Below are 18,684 nucleotides of genomic sequence, written 5' to 3'. Positions count from 1 at the left end.
GACTATAAAGCATATTTGGTTACCGCAATGGACAAATAATTTGAGATAGATACTCCCGATATTATAGACAAACATTGCGAAACGGAGGGAGTAGTCAATTTTCTCGGGGACAACTGGCCGGCAGTGGCAGGGCAGGGGTTTGGTTGCTTACTGATTTTCCGAGGAATTGGACCGGTGTCGCTGTCCGGGTTGCTGGTTATCTCAGATGTGGAGCAGGGTTCGAAAATACGATGATAATTGTTCGGTTATCGAGGTTACGGACTAATTCAGTCCGTACTGTATTTAGAAATCGAGTGGTTACCGATCGAACTCAAATTCAAAATTTATTTTTTTTTACAAAAGTCAACTAATTTATACCGAATTTTACTAAATTACTATATAATCACCGCGGTTATCGACCCGAAGCAGTTTTAAAAGGTGTATCAAATTTGTAAACCCTACCTGAAGCTGCTGCTCTGTACAAGGCAACCTGCGTACGCAAGGGAGCGCGTGGAGCTTGGAGTACTTGCGGTGGTGCTATTGGATGATTTGCCAGTTTGTTGTTCATGCTGCCTCACAGGATGATAGGAACGGAAAGTTCAGTTCAGAGTGGAGCCGGGATGGAGTGCTTCCTCTGTGGTGATAATGCGGACCTTTATTTGTAACTGACCTTCTCCGCTTTGCCATGGCCCACTAAGACTGTGCGTCTCTTGTTAAATAGAAGATATTTTTCCTCTCTTCGTTAACACATCTATGTGTCATCAGAAATTACGCGTCATCGTTGATGTGTCGGGTCAGTGATGAAGTCATCGTGACGTCGATGTCAGGAGATTCAGATCCCGTTTGTGCACCAATTGGGATCACTATTCGGTGGTGACGATCAACTCTGCGAAGGGGCTTTCATATGGTTGTGGTTGGCACAGATATATTACAATGCAAAGGTTGCCTTTTTTTTTCTCAGACAAATTCTTGAAACAGATTTCTCTTTTCATTACATGGGAAGCACATGCATACACAACTCACTGATGAGAAATAAACAATTAATAATTATATATTTAATATAAAATATGTATATCTTTAGAACAAGTATCCAAAGTACATGTGTACTTAAGCCGAACAAGTAATATATAATAAGTCTAATCGAATAGTAGTAGAAGCAACCTATTGAAATTCACAACAAAATCATATCACTATTAGATTCATCCGACAATAACTTCAGGATTTAAAACACGAGAGAATTCATCGAGGTCTTTAAGATTAGATCAAGATATATCATATTGTAATTATCTTTTTCTAATATTAATTAAAATGAAATACAACGTGTGGTTATTATTTTGAGAGATGTCTGAACCTATATAAAATCTTGTATACTCTTCTTTGATATACACAGTTGATGATCAATTATTCTATTTTAAATAAATATTACATAATTGACTTTACCAATCATCACACTAACATACCTATGAGTACACCTTTATCATGCACCTATAAGATTTATCCTTTTTTATGAGATAGTTGGGGGCAAATGAACACCAATTTGGTTTTCTGACGGTTACTACTTCCGGTTCTAGCTCAGTCGCAGAGCACAGCTATATGTTCGTCCTAGGTGTGCAATGATCAGTCGGTTATGGGATGCAAATAGAACGACATTTTTTCCTCTGTTTAGCTTTACTTCATTGTGATGTAGAAAATTTAAGCTTCTATGTATCATCAATTGAGAAATTTTGATAAGATGTTTATCCTTTTCAGAAACTCGATCAAATTTCTTTTTAAACTCCTTTTTTTGGTCCTCACGGTGTTTCCCCCTTTATTTTTATGTAATTTAAGTTATCTATTGTACAGTGTGTAAGGCTTAACCTCCTAATGCCTGACCTTGACCAAGGCCAAATTATACTAGACATATTATGTTAAACGAATTATCCAGATTACCTATCTAACGAGTATTTTACTAGTCTGTGAACATTATTTTGCCTCATCATGTGTCACTTTGAGTTAGATGACCGGTTGAACAGGATCTACAAACGACTCAACTGATCAGCGCACCTTCCCGCCACTGCCTTAGTCTACACGTCGCCAGCACACTAGGATCGCCATGACCAGTAGCTAGACTAGCGCATGGCTCTCGTATATATAATGGTGCGGTCAATGTAATAAAGGTTAGTTAGCTCACCCTACCGCATAACAGACCATCAACATCAGTTTAAAATCATCAGTGACGGTTCTTAAATCGGTACTAATTATTTAATATTGATAGTCACCGACTATTAGTGCCGGTTTTTAATTGGAATCGGCACTAATAGTCGGTTCCAAAAATCGATGTTCTGAAAAAAAATATTTTTTTTTCAACCAATCAGTTACCGAGGCCCGAGCTACCTCACACGCGCACATCGTCGTCGCGTTTCTTTCATGCATGTGCGTTCTATTGGATCCAAAGCCGCGACCTCCTCCCTTACGCGTACATTCCTTACCATCTCACCTATCTCTCATTGCTGATAGCACTACGAAATATTTTTCTTTTGACCCATTCTGCAGAAAGTTTATCATGATTATTTCAGTACCTAAATTACTTCAAATGAAAAAGTTGTCAACTAAAAAGTTATAGATCTCATCGAAAACTATAATTTTTATATAAAGTTTATCTCCATCTGACACCGTATTAAAAAGTTATGAATTTCAAAAAATCAATTGTCATCAACTATCAGTGCCGGTTCGTGACACAAACCGGCACTGATAGTCCCTTCATTATTAGTGCCGATTGTGGTATGAATTGGTACTGAAGAGTCATTATCAGTGTCGGTTGTGGTACGAATTGGCACTGATGTATTAGTGCCGGTTTCAGCCATAAATCGGCACTGATAGAGACTTTTTAGTGCTGATTCTTAGCGTACACTTTGCTTATTCACGTCGCCGTTGAAAAACCAGCCGTCTTCATATAAACTTTGTATAAAATTCAGTCCAAATTTGTTTTACAGAGCTTATGGCCCTATGCACTAAAACATGTTACATCCAAAGGTGTCGTCTGCAACATTTGGTTAAATAGCAAATAGGGGGGGGGGGGGGGGGGAGGTTCCTATCCAATAATAAAGTCATGCTAAGGATCTTGTCAAATTCTTTCTCTCTCAAGGCACTTATTGTTTCCAGGATGAACTCTTTCAGGCTTCTCCACGACACAATTTGTTACGTAATAATAGTAGGGGGGGCATGGAAGATTGAGTTACTGTATCAAACTTTTCTCCGTGTTTCACAACGCTTCCACTAAGCACGTCTTCTGCCATCTTTAATTGCGCCTGGCAAGCCCCCTTGCATCATAGACCCTGCAATCTCGTATCTGCTGTAGCAAAATATGAGAGAACCATCATGGAAGCTATAAAAATAAGGATAAAATCTTTTGCTGGACATGTCCCTTGGGTCCTCTCCGACGACAAAAATGTGCGTCTGTATTGACCTCCTAATATACCCCAGTGCGCGGCGCCAAAATTGCATATTCATATTAGCTCTTAGCACCCTGGTAACTACGCTTGTGATCATAAAGTAACCATCAATCTCTGTTGCAATTTCCTTGGCCATTGAGGCAAGGTCTGGATGATGATCATATGGGTTTGCACTCCCAAAGGCGAGGAGTCTGAAGAAATACCAGTACTCCTCTTGACGTAAGTAACCTCGTCATCCTAAGAGCTTGCACCGTCCCCAAACTTGACACCTGGTCCATTCCGCTGGTAAGTATGGCCTTGCTACCACCAGCTTCCTGGTACAAAGAACGATAAAGTTTACCCCATGCCACCTCATCAGTGTCGTGAACAATCTCCACAATGATCAAGAACCTCCCATCGGAAGGACTTGACTTCCTGCAATTATCCATGACAGCATCGTTCGCTAGATTGTTGAGAGCATCACTCTTGAAATGCAAAGTACGGGAGAAGTTTCTCTGCACTATCTCTTCTCTACATACAGGCTCAACTAGGGTTCTTTTTCCAACGTAACTTGGCCCAACAACGGGAAGGACATCAAAAGGCGAACAAGGATGTAGTAAGAAGTTTATGATATGCTCTTTTTCCATACGTCGACCAAACATGCACCTCTCCATGAACAGGTATGTATTGTATGGCTGACGAACGACCGGATCGGAGGGCAGTGCATCAAAAACAGGAGAAACTCTTTCGTACCGTCAAGTGTAGCTTCCAAATTGTCCATACCACTTCCAAGTTTGCACTGCTCTATCTCGAAGGTGTCCATAACGTAGTATCCCCGGTACATGGCCTCCTTAAGCTGCTTAGTGTGACTCCGACAGAGCCAGTAAAAGCAATCGGTAATACCGTGCTATACTTTTTTCTCCTCCATCTGGTGCTCATTTATGGAGATTGACATATGGGTCTGAAAAAAGAAAAAAAATAATTAAAAAATAAGAAATAAGGTAGCTGTTAGAGATAAAAAAATTTAAAGATATTGTAATAATATTAAAAGATGATATAATAGTATTATATGAGATAAATTTTTAAAATATTATTAAGCTGCAGGAGTATACTGTGGTTGGTGACTTGCCGCCCTAGGCCTCCTCCACGACGGTGCTGCCTCGCAAGAGCAGCTGCTGCAGCCTTGATATCTTCATGTTATTGGTGGAAATATGTGTGTGTGATTTTTCAACGATGGAGGAGATGAACCGGCTGATGAGGTCAGTGGCCGGAGCAGCAGATACCACCGTGTTCTTTGTTTCTGTGCTACATAGAAACTGATGGTTCTGATCCAATAGCACAAAAACATTGTGTACTCATGCACATATATATCGGATTGGAGGGAGGGAGCGGGACACAAGTTCGATTGAAGCATGACTACTGTAGCCTAAGCCGGCGGTATTGAATTGACTTGTTGTACTGTAGCAAGATATGGCTTTTTTTATATAGGAAAAAGATACGACTTTGACGGGCCTACTGCGACGGCGACGGGAGCTTTCCCACTTCTGTTTCCAACCCTTCGATTTGATTTAGGTCCTGTTTGATAGAGCTCTGGGAGTTGATTTTGCGCTGAAATCGCTCCCACCGCTACCAAACGGATTGGTCAGGGAGTGATTCCCGCGGGAATCACTCCCCGTTTTATATAGCGAGGTGAGAGTTAAAAAAACTAGTTTTCACTTGATTTCTGACTGATTCTTCTCGATTTTAACACAATATTCTCTCAGAAATCACTTTCACCACTAACTTACCAAACGATTTTACAAATAAAATCACTTCTACCACAGAATCACTCTTACCACAGAATCAGAGCTCTACCAAACGGCCCTTAAAACCCATTCGATTTGAGAACAAGCTTTTGTCTAAATGGTTAGTGGAGGTGATTTTAACTTTTATTATTTTCGTTATTTTTAGAAGTTGTTTTAATTTTCGGTATAGAGTAAGTTGTAATAAATTCTTTTATGTATAATATATTTACCTATTTGATTTTTTTAATATTTCACCAATAACACATAAGCTACAAATCTATTATACTCGCTAAAGTAAAATTCCACTTTCCAATAACTTTTAATATAGTCACTCTAATAAAATATCACTTAAAAATCTAAAACAATATATATTTAAAAATAAAATCAAATTCTTAAAATGACATCTATTTAAGATTGAAGGCAGTAATATTAAAGATCAAATAGTGGGTTTGCTACTTGTGTGTCTCACGGAGATGTAACTTTTTTTAAGTGGTAGGTGACATGTTTGTGATAGCGAGCCGTATGTCGTGGCTTCGTTAATCTCTAAGCGTGTATCTCCGGTCTTTAGTAGATGCTATGTTACCTCATACGTATAGTGATATAAGTATGTGTATATGTTTATGAGTTATAACTGATATATGGTGTAAAATGAAATTTATTTTTTAAAAAAACATTCAATTTGAATTGATATCTCGACGTCGAACAGATAGTGTTATAGGCTAGTTCCCATTTCTATTACTTAAAAAAAAAGAAATGGTTCATTTCCCGCACCGTCTGCGTTCTACCTCCGTCTCCACTCCCCACCCAGCAAGCCGACATGTGGGTCCAGTCCCCTACCACATTGCCTTCCCTGTTCGCTCCCCTTCCCTCGCCCGACCTCCCCAGTCTTCGCAACCGCCCGGCCCCATCGCCCTCACCAATCTCCCATCCCTCCGATGACGTCGGCGCACGATGCCGGACCCCACGCCCCGCCGCTTCGATGACTCACCGGCCTCGACGCGCTCCACACCACCGTCTCGACACGCCCCGCCGACCTCCGCGTGCCATGCCTCCCTCCCCAATCCGTTCACCCCAATGACGGCCGTGGACTCTAGAGGCCATCACCGCCGACAAGCCCTCCACCCGCCGCCTGCGCCTGTGCCGTGCCCCTTTGCACAGGCGTTTCTCCACTTGGATCTTCCCATTCCTCCTCCTCGTGAGCCTCGCCTTCCTCCTCTACCTATCCGCCCCCGCTGCACGCGTCGCTGACCTCGGATCCGACTCGTGCTCCGGTAGAAACTGCACCCCCGCGACCTGAATCAAGTGGTTCCGGCGGCACCTTCCTCTTCTGCGATTTTCGCTTCTCCCTATGCGTTCTGCTCCCGCGATTTGACCGGCTTGGGTTCCGCTTCCTCCGATTCCTCCCGAGTCCGCTGGTGGTATGCAAGTGCAGAGATCCATAATTTCAATCCGATTTCCCTTTCCCTTCCTGCAAATTAAAATTGATTTCTTGCAGATCTGGAGGGCAGAGGAGAATGAGATTTCCAATAGGATTCAAATACATTTTCGATACGATTATCTGGTGTTGGAATTTGAATATGGTGAAATCATTTTTTTATTGGAATAGCATTCCCATCTGAAACTCCAAATTTATCTTCTTTGGGCAGTTTGGAGCCCCTTGAACTTCTTGCAGATCTGGGCTTGGTGTTGCCAATTAGCCTGTGGCTGTGCTGTGTGTGTCTCTCTCCATGAGACAGGGTATTGATTTATAGATGCAAAATCCAAGTGAATCTTGTTAGTTTCCGAATGAACTGCAGGTTTGGTTGGCATCGATGGGGAATCGAGGTACGCATCGTGACACATCTCCTAATTTTAGTTACCTTGCCGATTAATTTGAAATCGTGGCCTGTGCAACATGTGAATCTTGTTAGTTTTGGAGCTGCGGCATAACTTGTAGCCTCATGCCGTTCGGCGGCTGCGCCGACGTACACGTTCGATGTTGCTGAGGTTGCAGTAGCAGCGCCGTTGTCTACGCCTGATGCTGCCCTACTCGCTGGATCTCCCACATCCACTCCCGTTTCGTCAGTATTTGCATACATGGAGCTAGATCAAATGCGCGTAAGAATATGTGGATTTCCTTTTCGTTCCGGTTTCGCGAGGTGGACACTTACATTTTATCGGATGTCTAGATGATGGATTATTTATATATGCTACAAATTCTTGGCAAGTATCTTTCCCTGCTACTACAACTTCATGATGGTAGTAGAGATTAACTCACAAAGTGTCATGCCAAATATCCGTACCAAGTAAAATTCGAAACTGCCAAGGATGTTAAATAAATTTTTTTGCATCTCTCTTTGGTGTGGGGGGTCATTTTCACGAGTTTTACATTGCTCAGATAAGTTGAGCTCTCCTAGAAAAAAAGAAAGAATTGGAAAAAAAAAAAAAGATGAGCTGAACTTAACTGAGAGGTTGATACTGATATCTGATATGTTTATTACTTCTGAAATTTTTGTTCGACAGCCCAATGTGTATAAGAGTCTAGATAATGGTTTCAAACTTAAGTTCGGAACACGGTCAAGCAAAACCGTCCATCATTTAGCTATGTAAGTGCTCCCGAAGAGTAGACAAATGAGCCGCCCTGTTTATTAAAAAGCTGCCTTATTTCCTCTATGCTAGTTTGACTGTGAGCGTCAGTTTTCCTAACACCGGCTTAGAAAAAAAAGCTCGACTTTTTCTACAAATCGTTAGCCCCGGTAGGTATGTGAATGTAAGAATCGATAATTTTTTTAACATTTCAGGTACCGCAACGTGCAACGACGCTCCTACATATCCTGGATAAAGGGCAGCAGTGTTAGTCGAGGGTCGACGTGGTGGGTCGTCGACAAGGAGACGTGTGTGAGTCCACGCAGTGTACCATTGCAGACACTGTTGGTCTTGTGCTCATTGTAAGGCGCAGTATACTCGATCACGTCCATAAGAGCCTGGCCGCACTGCTGCACTCAGGGTTGCATCCTATTGGTCAGGTCAACTAGGCTTTTTTGTGGCCCCTTCGTCGACAACCTAAAATTGAGTTTGAATTAGAGAAATGGAAAACACATAATACAACAAGGAAGCTCACGAATTCACAAAAGCAGGAACACGGTCTCCCAGCGGGACTGGGAACTCCTGGCGCTAGTTGAAATGGCGCATCACTCAGTGGACAGCGTAGGCCTCAATGAAGATGTCAAAAAGCAGCTTCTTCCTCGTCATCCAAAATGGTGAGTCCTTTTAGCACAGTGCGGAGATCCCACGGCCTACGGATCGTCGAAGAACCAAGTCGGGGGTGTATGGCTCCCAAATGACCATATCTGGCCTCAGGTGGTTGAACTGCTATGTAAAAGCCTCGTATGCAGCACAAACATGCACTCCTACCCACTGCGGCTGCAAAATTATAGTTCATTTAAATTAGAAGTCACTTTTACACATACGAAATTTACAGTTAATTTAAATTTCGTACCCGTCAGCGTGTTCAAAGTGATCCCATCATTGGCTTGTCGGCGTCGTCGCTGCCGCACATCTCTGAGGTATAATACACATGTTGCACAAGGAGTCGTCCAACCTAAAAGCGCTCGAAGGAACACCACTGAAGTAGTAGAGTCATACCCGTCAAAATGGATGATTTACGTGTCCTCACGCAGGCCTTGCACATGGCACGGTATATGGCACCAAGAATGGTTGAACCCTATGATACCTGAGGAACATCGTCCACGTCTGCGTCAGCAATAGCCTGGGCATAGGCTATCCAATGTGCATCCACGGTGTTCCCGCGAGTGGATGTGAACATAACCCAACCAAACAACCACAGTAGGTAAGCCTCTAGATGTCAGGCAACCTGTTGCTTTGTGGGATCCTCGACCCTTCTCTCCACCTACATAAGTAAATTGATTGATAATAAATGGACAAACCAGTTGCAATATGAAATTAACAAAGCAACAAAAAAATATTACTAACATTGAACTACTCCAACCACTGCTTCATTGGCATGTGCTTCTGATCCACCGGAATGGGCAAGATGCCCCCATGGAATGCCTCAGGTAGAACTCCCTGTAACTTCTCAAACAAGTCCTGCTGTCAACTAGGTGGAGTGACTGAGGGACCAATCGCTTCACCAGAAATCGTAACCCAGTGAGCATGGAGACATCATGTAGCGTGATTGTTATCTCCCCAAATGGCATGTGGAACATGTGTGTCTCTGGCCTCCATCAGTTCACCAAAGCTGAAATAAGGGAACAGTCAAACGGGAACGGTCATGACCACTTCACCTGGCCGTCATCACCGCCACCCGCGTCCTCGTCACCCTTAACCACCTAATGCGGACTAGCATCCTCATCTGTGGCTTGAATCATTCGTGCAAGAGGAAGAAGTCATGCGTGGGCCAATCTGCAATACTTGAGTTGATTAATTTAGTTAAAACTAATCCACTAGGCAAATTGAACTATGTGTAAAACCCGTTGATCCACTAGGGGTGAAGTCGCCAAGCCCTCATAGGTGCAGGAATTGCCAACACTGGAACGTTCCTAGGGCCACACATGGTCGATAACAAGCCTCGGTGACGCTAGTCCAACGAACGGTCCAAAAGCTCGTACGATGGCTCCATCCCTGCAAAAGAGGTAGCACATATGTTACACAGAGGATGTTAAACAAATAATGTATAATGAGGAAAACACATTTAAAAACTGCAAATATCGAAAACAACTATTACACACGTCATACCACATAGTTCTTACATCACAAACATAAATAAATGCATAAATAGTACCACATAGGTCTTATATGAAAAACATAAGTCTTGCATGAAAAACATAAATCATACACAAATAACTATAGAAACACATAATTTCTAGGTAGCATATCCCTCTGCTTTGTTCTAATCCTATGGACTGCTTATCCTCCACGGACACCTCTCCCATGTCGACTATCGGTGGATGGCCCTACTCTAGCATCGCTATGGTTAGACTATGGGAAATTCTTTGCCTTGTGACCAAACTCATCACACTCACTGCACCTCTTTACATGACCATCAACTTCAGCTTCATCCATATAGTTGCGAATACGCCTAGTCTGCGGTCGACCACCTTTTCCATGGGCATGTCTAAGCAATGTCATAGGAGGCAGACATATCAGCATATGCATGTCATAAGCTGTGAAGTCACCTTGTGCACTGAATTCATGAAACTCCCCTGTCCAGGTCTGCACCACATTTTACTTGAAGTAAAATTGTGACACATATAGTGAGGTTCCCACACCAACTTATGATAATACCGCCAGCACATGAGAACAAGGGACATGTATGTCAAATATCTAAATATAAGGTATGTACGCATAAAGAGTACACTATATATGGACATAGTATATCATGCGCGTGTATAACAACTATGGATACTACAAAACCGAATCTGCGGTACCTGGAACACTCGGAAATCTAGAAGACATATATTAGGAAAGTCTCCATTGGTTGCCCAACTCAAGAACGACTAGTATCCAAGTCAAATTCATTTGCTTTGTCTTGGTGGACAAGATAGAGGACTCTCTATTGACTACGACTGGATAGGAGGCGGCATATTAGCCTTATATAAAGTGGGGATCCAAACCCCAGAGAAAGAGAGAAAAAGGGGGAGGGGAAGAGAGAAAAAAGTCACGCATCTGCAACCCGACGCAAGCACCAAGACCATAGGAAATACTCAGCGACTTTAGTTCTTGATTAGCTTAGATCCGATCTACTCCTTGTAATAGGTCTAGCCACATTGTTTGTACTCGAGAAGAATACATATACATCATCATCCATACAAGACGTGGGGTATTACTCCAACCGGAGGCCCAAACCTGTCTACATCGTGTGTCTCGTTTCATGTTCAATCCCTGATCTCGATGGTACCCCAATCAATTACGGGCATATTGTCAGAAACTAATCCTCGACAGTTGGTGCGCCAGGTAGGGGCATTCTTTTGCTTTTCAGGATTGATCATGTCTCGAGTTCACATCCGTGCTGGTTTCTCTAATGATGGTTTCTACGACCACTTCGAGTCGGTGGAAGCCATCTACTCATTGCCTCCTCCCGGATCTGAGATCCTCTTTGGAGCTATGGTTTTTCGCTGAGACAATCAAGGTGGACTGATCCACACTGGTGTTCTCGAGTCCAGCCCATTGGACGCATACTGTGAGGTGGGACATCTCAACTGGGATCCCAAGAAGCCTAATATTCTCCAATGTATAGACACTAACAACGAGGATGAAGATCAGGAGAGTGCCAACGACAACTCGGTCGACAGCCAGAGTAGCCAGATTGATTAGTGTTCATGGCTCGAGGAGTCGAAACCCCACCCGACGAACCTATGGTGGTAGATCAAAACACCGTAGAGAACAATGGCTCCGGTAACCCAGCAGCAGCAGTAGCCGCCCACTGTATCGGCGTTGCTGGTGGAATGTCTGTAGCTCGTGCCTAGTTAGCTCCTGATACTACTGATCATCGACGAACCACAGGAGGTCAGGTGCCCTCTGGTCTTTAACGATGACTTCCGATGGGTACCCCTCCACCACCATCAATCCCGAGATCGAGGAACAGATACTCGCAGGATAACTATCACGAGGCTTCATCAACTTTGCCGCAGCCAAGCCTTGGCAGTGGTGTCTTCAGTACTCCAGAGGCTAACATCCAAGGTCATATGATTCTAAGATCCTTCCCCGAGTTGGATCTGACGAATCATTTAACCCCGATGCTCAATCACGTGAAGACTTTACTCGATGCGACTCAGATCCAGGCTGCTCGAGTAAACAACCCTGGCAGTTCTAGGCCCTCAAGTTAGTAAGGTGTCGGTTCAAGGAGCTACAGATGCGAACATCCCCACATATGGGAAGCTCGAGTGATCAGGGTTGAGTGCCATCCTACGGGCAAGGCTATAACCGCCCTATTCATAAGCGCGGAACCAGGAAAACCTGAAAAACAACACCCTTCATGATCGGCATGACCTATGGAGAGTGATAGACAACCTTCACGAGGACGCTGTGAGGATGACCAGCACTATAATGAGCGCATATCTGTAGGTCAGGACAGACGACGTGACTCCCTTGTTTGAAAGAACAAGCGTGACAGTCATCATCCTCCACCTCTGAAAAGTTTGATGGGGGTTGCAAAGCCTTCACACCTAAGTTTCGGTCGATACAATGGCCTGAGAAGCTGAAAGCGGGATTGATCCAAAAATACAACAGAAAGCTCAATCCCAATGAGTGGTTGCAGATCTATATCACTGTTATTCGAGCGACGAGTGGTGACAACAAGGTGATGGCCAACTATCTGTTGACCGCGCTGGATGGGCCATCATGATCTAGGATATTGAACTTGCCTCCCAACTCGATCCGAGCTAAAAGCTCAGTTCATCACCAACTTCTAGGGCACGTTCGAGCGCCTAGGAATGGAGAACGATCTTCATCAGCTAAACCAAGACAAAGACGAATCTCTTCGAGACTTCATCCGAAGGTTCAACGATATGCACAATATGATCCTGGACACCTCCGACGAGTTATTCATCATCGCCTTTAAATGAGGCGTCAAGGACACAGATCTAGTCAGTAAGTTAGCTACTAGAAAGATCCAAACGGTCAAAGAGCTCATCTAGTTGGCCGACAAGTCTGCAAAGCGTGTTGAAGCTCATACACATGCCAAAAGCCCTCAGCCTGGCATGGACAATCCCGAGTCTTCGAAGAACAGGGGAAGAAGAATAAACCTGGTGACAAGCGCAAAGTTCCTGACACGACTGTAGCTGCGATCGATAGGAGCAAGTCGCGCAATACCTGGGATAACAAAGGCCTGAGCCGAGGTGGTGGAAAGTGGTGTCCCATCCACAGGACCAACCAACACGACTTCGACGAATGTCACCTCATTAAAAAGAAGGTCGATGATAAGCTCAAGGCCGCTGTTGCTGAATATCACAGCAACCAAGTCAAGCCAGATGCTAAAGATGATGAACCCAAATTTCAGAGGGCCAATCAGAGCTTAGCGCACATCTTCGGAGGATCTACAACGTACGAGTCCAAGAGACAGTATAAAGCGGTCGAGACATAGGTCAACTTGGCTCTAACAGGACCAACTCGATACCTCAAGTGGCCAGAGGCCCCGATCACCTTTAACCAAGTTGACCACCCAGCTGCGGTTTCACACCCTGGTCAATACCCGGTCGTGGTCCAATCTACTATCCTTAACGTCAAGATACATCGAACATTGGTTGATGGGGGTAGTTCGCTTAATCGCATCTTTGTCAAGACGTTAGACAAGATGAGAATTTCAAGGTCGGAGCTGAGCCTTTTCATGGTATAACCCCAAATTCATCCAATATACTACTTGGCCAGATCGAGCTTCCAATCACGTTCGAAGAGCCTGACAACTTTCATACAAAGAAGTTAACCGTTGATGTGGCTGACTTTGAGATGGTTTATAATGTGATTCTGGGCCGCCCAATGCTGGGCAAGTTCATGGATGTAGTGCACTATGCGTATCAAACACTCAAGATCCCAGGCCCCAAAGAGGCCATAACTATCAAAGGGGATCAACGTGCAGTGGTCAAATGCGATAAGCAGAGTTTGGATATGGTCGAGCACTTCTGTCAAACGACAACTACTTCAAAAGGCGCAGAGTCTAAGCACTAGAAGCATCAAACTGTCATTGAGGTTAAGGACTCCAAGCTCGTAAGTTTTCCTGGTACTTCCAAGTCTAATGAGGCCACCAAAGGAGATTACAACGATAATGCCAAGGATAAGAAGATTGATACTTGATGGTGGTGTCAAGGCAATACCCCTCGACCCATCTGAATCAGCTAAGACGGTCAAGATAGGGGTTGAACTTAATCTTAAATAGTAACTTGAGCTCATCACTTTCCTCTGGACGAATCAAGATGTGTTTGCATAGCAACCGTCCAATATGCCCAGGGTCTCTAGGGAGATGATTGAGCATCGACTAGCTGTGCAGAAACAATGAAGGTTTCCAGAGTATAGGAAGCAAGCTATGCATGAGGAGGTTATCAAACTCCTAAAGGTGAGCTTCATTTGAGAGGTTTATCATCCTACATGGCAAATCCCATCCTCGTGAAGAAACCTAATGACAGGTGGAAAATGTGTGTTGACTTTACCAACCTCAACAAATCCTGTCCCAAGGACCCTTTTCCTCTTCCTCACATCGACTAGATCATTGACTCCACGGCGGGTTGTGCATTGCTGTGTTTCCTAGATGCCTATTCGGGTATCACCAAATTAGCATGGGAGTAGAAGACAAGGAGAAAACTGCTTTTGTTACTCCATTCGATGTAATTTGTTATGTAAAGATACCTTTCGGTTTGAAGAATACTGGTACTACTTATCAACGGTGTATTCAAAACTAGTTACAGCCTCAGATCGGGCGCAATGTTGAAGCTTATGTCGATGATATTTTAGTCAAGTCTAGAACCGAAGGCGCATTGATTAACAACCTTAAGGAGACATTTGATAACCTCAGAAAGTATCGTATAATGCTTAATCTCAAGAAGTGCTCATTCGGTATTCTGTCTGGCAAGCTTCTCGGCTTCCTAGTGTCAAGTTGGGGCATTGAGGCCCATCAACGTAAAATTGAGATGCTCGACCAAATGCGATCACCTCGAATACTGAAAGAAGTTCAAAAATTGATAGGATGCATAGCAACCCTTAGTCAATTCATCTCTAGGATGGGCAAGCGAGGATGCCTTTCTTCAAGTTGCTAAAAAAACACAACCGGTTCGAGTGGATAGAAGAAGCGGAGAACGCCTTCCAGGATCTAAAAAGGTATTTATCGTTTTCGTTAATTCTAACACCACCTAACGAAAAAGATGAGCTATTTTTGAACATTGCAGCAACCCCACAAGTTGTAAGTACGGTCCTGGTGGTCGAGCAAGAATGTCTCGAGAAAATGCCAAGATCTAGAAACATGTTTACTACGTGAGAGAAGTCCTACACGACGCTAAGCTACGTTACCCGCAAATGCAGAAATTGCTATATGCAGTCTTGATATCTTCATGGAAGCTACGACACTATTTCCAGATGCACAAGGTCATTGTTGTGACAATATATCCGCTGAGAGATGTCATACATAACAAGGAGGCTACTAGACGAATCACACAATGGGCGGTTGAGATCAATTAGTTTGACGTGCACTATGTACTGTGAACAATCATTAAGTCGGGAGTACTAGTGGAATTTATCGTCGAATGGACAAGCGTTGAAGAAACAAAGCCAAGTGTGATTGAGGACCACAATGCGCTATTGTTTGATGGATCACTCACGCTTCAGGGCTTGGGGCTTGCATTGTATTTAAATCTCCAATGGGTGACAAACTCAGGTATATTGTTTAATTAAATTTTAAAGCTTCCAATAATGTTGCACAATACGATGGACTGGTAAACGAGCTTCTCATAGCTTCATTACTTGGAATCAGGTGACTTCTTGTGAAAGGGATTCATAGCTAGTCGTAAACCAGGTGCAAAAGGAGTATCAGTGCTTGAACGACAACATGGTGGCTTGTCTGAACAAGGTGCAAAAGCTTGAGGAAAAGTTCGAAGGGCTAGAAGTAACACACATCAGAAGGAGTGATAACTCTGGCGCGGATGAGCTTGCTAGAATCGCTTCTTTTCGAGCACCAGTGCCCATGGGATTCTTTATTGAGAAACTTCTCAAACCATCTGTCCCGATAGTTTGGCGAACGGATGCTGCCCAACTCGACTAGCAATGTAGTCACGTCAGTGAGGCATAACTTGCAAACACAGTAGCTGCACTACTCGAACGCGAACCGACTTGGATGACTCCGTACCAAGTCTATCTCGAAGGTCAAGACATCCCTAAAGATGATGCGTCTAAAGAGAAAATTGCTCGTAAGTCCAAAGTCTACGCTTTATTAGACGGCAAGCTCTACCGAAAGAGGAGTAACATAATCTTGATGAAGTGCATCACTCGGGAAGAGTGCAATAAAATATCGCTCGATATCCATAGAGGTATGTGTGATAATCATGCATCTAACCGCACCTTGGTTGGAAAAGCTTTCTGTCAAGGATTCTATTGACTGATTGCCCTCCAGAATGCTTCCGAGCTGGTTAAAAAGTGCGAAAGTTGCCAATTTTTCAGAAGGCAGACCACTCGACTAGCCCAACCTCTGCAAACAATTTCTCTTTCGTGGTCTTTCTCCGTCTGGGGCCTAGAAATCCTAGGACCATTCTCAAGGGCCCAAGGTGGTTATAAGTTCCTATTTATGGCTATCGACACGTTCACTAAGTGGATTGAGGCCGAACATGTGGGGAAGATAACCGCATAAGCGGCTAAGAAGTTCATGAGTAGCATAATTACTTGATTCAAAATTCCGCATCAGATAATTACAAACAACAATAGTCAGTTTAAAAGTGGGACCTTTATCACGTTCTATGTAGAATTTGGCATCAAAACTTGTTTCGCTTTAGTAACTCACCCTCAAAGTAAAGGTCAAGTTGAGCACGCCAATGGTATAATCTTGCAAGGTATCAAAATTTGGGTTTTCGATAGGCTATAGGCCTACTCAAAACAAATGATACATGAAAGAGCTTCCCTTGGTACTATGGGTCATTCTCACCTCGATTAACAGGGCCACCGTTGAAACTCATTTCTTCTTAGTTAGCAGAAGCAGTGCTCCCGACAAAGTTGAAGTATGGATCGCCTCGGGTGAAAAGTTACTCGGAAGAAGGGCAAGAGCCATCAAGAGCAGACAATATCAATTTACTCGAGGAGTATCGTGATCGAGCACCAATTTGAGCGGCTAAGTATCAATAAGCGTTGCGTAGATATCACAGTTAGAAAGTCCAGCCCATGAACTCACTGTTGGGGATCTTGTTTTACAAAAGATGCAGAAACAGGCTAAACGCCATAAGTTATCACCTAAGTAGGAAGTGCCTTATATAGTAGCCGAAGTAACTCGACCTGCATCAGTACGACTATCAACTCCAAATGGTAAGATACTCGAAAACTCATGACATATCGACCAACTCTGGCAGTTCCATTCATAGATAAGGTAAGTCAAAGGTAAGTCGATTACATTTTAATCAAACTGACTATCCTATTACATGTTGTTAGCAGAAAGGATTCGCCTAGCTCTTGCAAATAGTAAAGATCCACCATCTCTAATAGTTTAGAAGTATGTGGACCTCTACTTGCCCTCAAACGAGTTGAGGAATCTCTTTCGTTCCTCTACAGAGCGGCAACTGGTCGCCCCGAGGATCGGCCGTCGACTAGTATAAGGGCCAGGGAAGGTGGCTAAGGCCAAGACCCTACTGGAGCTGCTGACCGACGCTGACGATGCCGAGTGGCCCTTCGCAGGATGCGAAGACAATCTGTTGGTTGTCGACGGAGAAGATGACCGCACTTTCTTAACCACCAAAGGCTTGAGAGTTCCATCGCCAAAGACCTCATTGGTGACCCAGTCGATGATCTCATCAAGGTCACCACCATCTTCATCCCCCTTCGACGCGGCTCGGGCCGCCGACTTCTGTGCCACTCGTTCCACAGGGTCGGCGTCTAAGAGACGTTAGAGGTGGCAGGTGAAGGGCCAACGACCTTCGACAGACATTATGTTCCTTCTCCCCTTAGGCTTTTCGATCGATTCCTCCTTGTCGGAGGAAACGATGATGACACCAGGTGGAACCATAGCGAGAGGCCTTGGGGATAGAGGGGAACTGGAACCATTGCGAGAGGCCTTGAGGATAGAGGTCCTACTCCCCTTGTTTCTGAACATGGCTCAAGAGATGATGATGGAGTGGAAGCCATGGTTTCAAGCTCTGTGAGTTTCTACTGGGCAATGGGCAGGGAGAAAATGAAGGAGACAGGGTGAAAATGGACAGCCCTGGATGTACCTATTTATAGGTGTGGAAACGAGTCATACTGCGAAAACAACGCCATCAAGGTCTGATAGCATCGAGCGTGATGACGAGGCCGCCTCAGTCGCGCGACGCGTTGGGCAGAAGTTGAGGCACTACTGAGGCGTTATGACTTGTCTAATCTCTACAAAGAGGGGTGTGGTGTCATTATGACACGTTAAAATCAAAGGTTGCGGTGAAAACAAGCACAAGCGAGAGTGGGGTTTTAATGCTCACCTACTCGATTGTCCAATTTTCACTCGATGACCATAACATAATTACTGTCGTACGCCCGAGGGCTTATACCCTCAAGCATGTGATCGATAAGAATGAGTCGATGCTTATGCACTACTCTCTGCTTTATCCGATCATCGAGCAGAGAGTCGGGGCTACATCGTGTATTTTTTGTCCTTATACTTCACTCTCTATTTAACTATCGCGTTAACCATAGAGCCAGAAGTTACATTGTTTGAGACAATGCTTATGCTCCACTTTCTACACGAACTTAGTTATTGAGCGAAGAGTCAGGGGCCACATCAGGTATCTTATGATGCTGCAGCTCTACCCTCTATCTTGGTTATCACATCAAACAGAGAGTTGAGGGCTACATCACATACTTTC

At 43.9% G+C, this 18,684-nt stretch overlaps 1 long non-coding RNA gene across 2 annotated transcripts; it reads left to right on the top strand.

Moving 5' to 3' along the window:
- The first annotated feature begins 6,015 nt into the window (after window positions 1–6,015).
- LOC133909147 (uncharacterized) lies at window positions 6,016–8,650 on the top strand. 2 transcript variants are annotated; one of them, XR_009908308.1, is made up of 3 exons: window positions 6,016–6,591; window positions 6,669–7,270; window positions 7,954–8,650. It is a non-coding gene; the product is annotated as an uncharacterized LOC133909147 (long non-coding RNA). The 2 variants fall into 2 exon arrangements; XR_009908307.1 differs by lacking the exon at window positions 7,954–8,650 and having other exon boundaries at window positions 6,669–6,997; window positions 7,084–7,938.
- The last annotated feature ends 10,034 nt before the right edge of the window (window positions 8,651–18,684 follow it).

The sequence above is a fragment of the Phragmites australis genome, chromosome 1, assembly GCF_958298935.1.
Source record: "Phragmites australis chromosome 1, lpPhrAust1.1, whole genome shotgun sequence".
Taxonomy (NCBI): Eukaryota; Viridiplantae; Streptophyta; class Magnoliopsida; order Poales; family Poaceae; genus Phragmites; species Phragmites australis.
The sequence above is the reverse complement of the archived record's forward strand: the minus strand, read 5'-3'. Positions and strand labels throughout refer to the sequence as shown.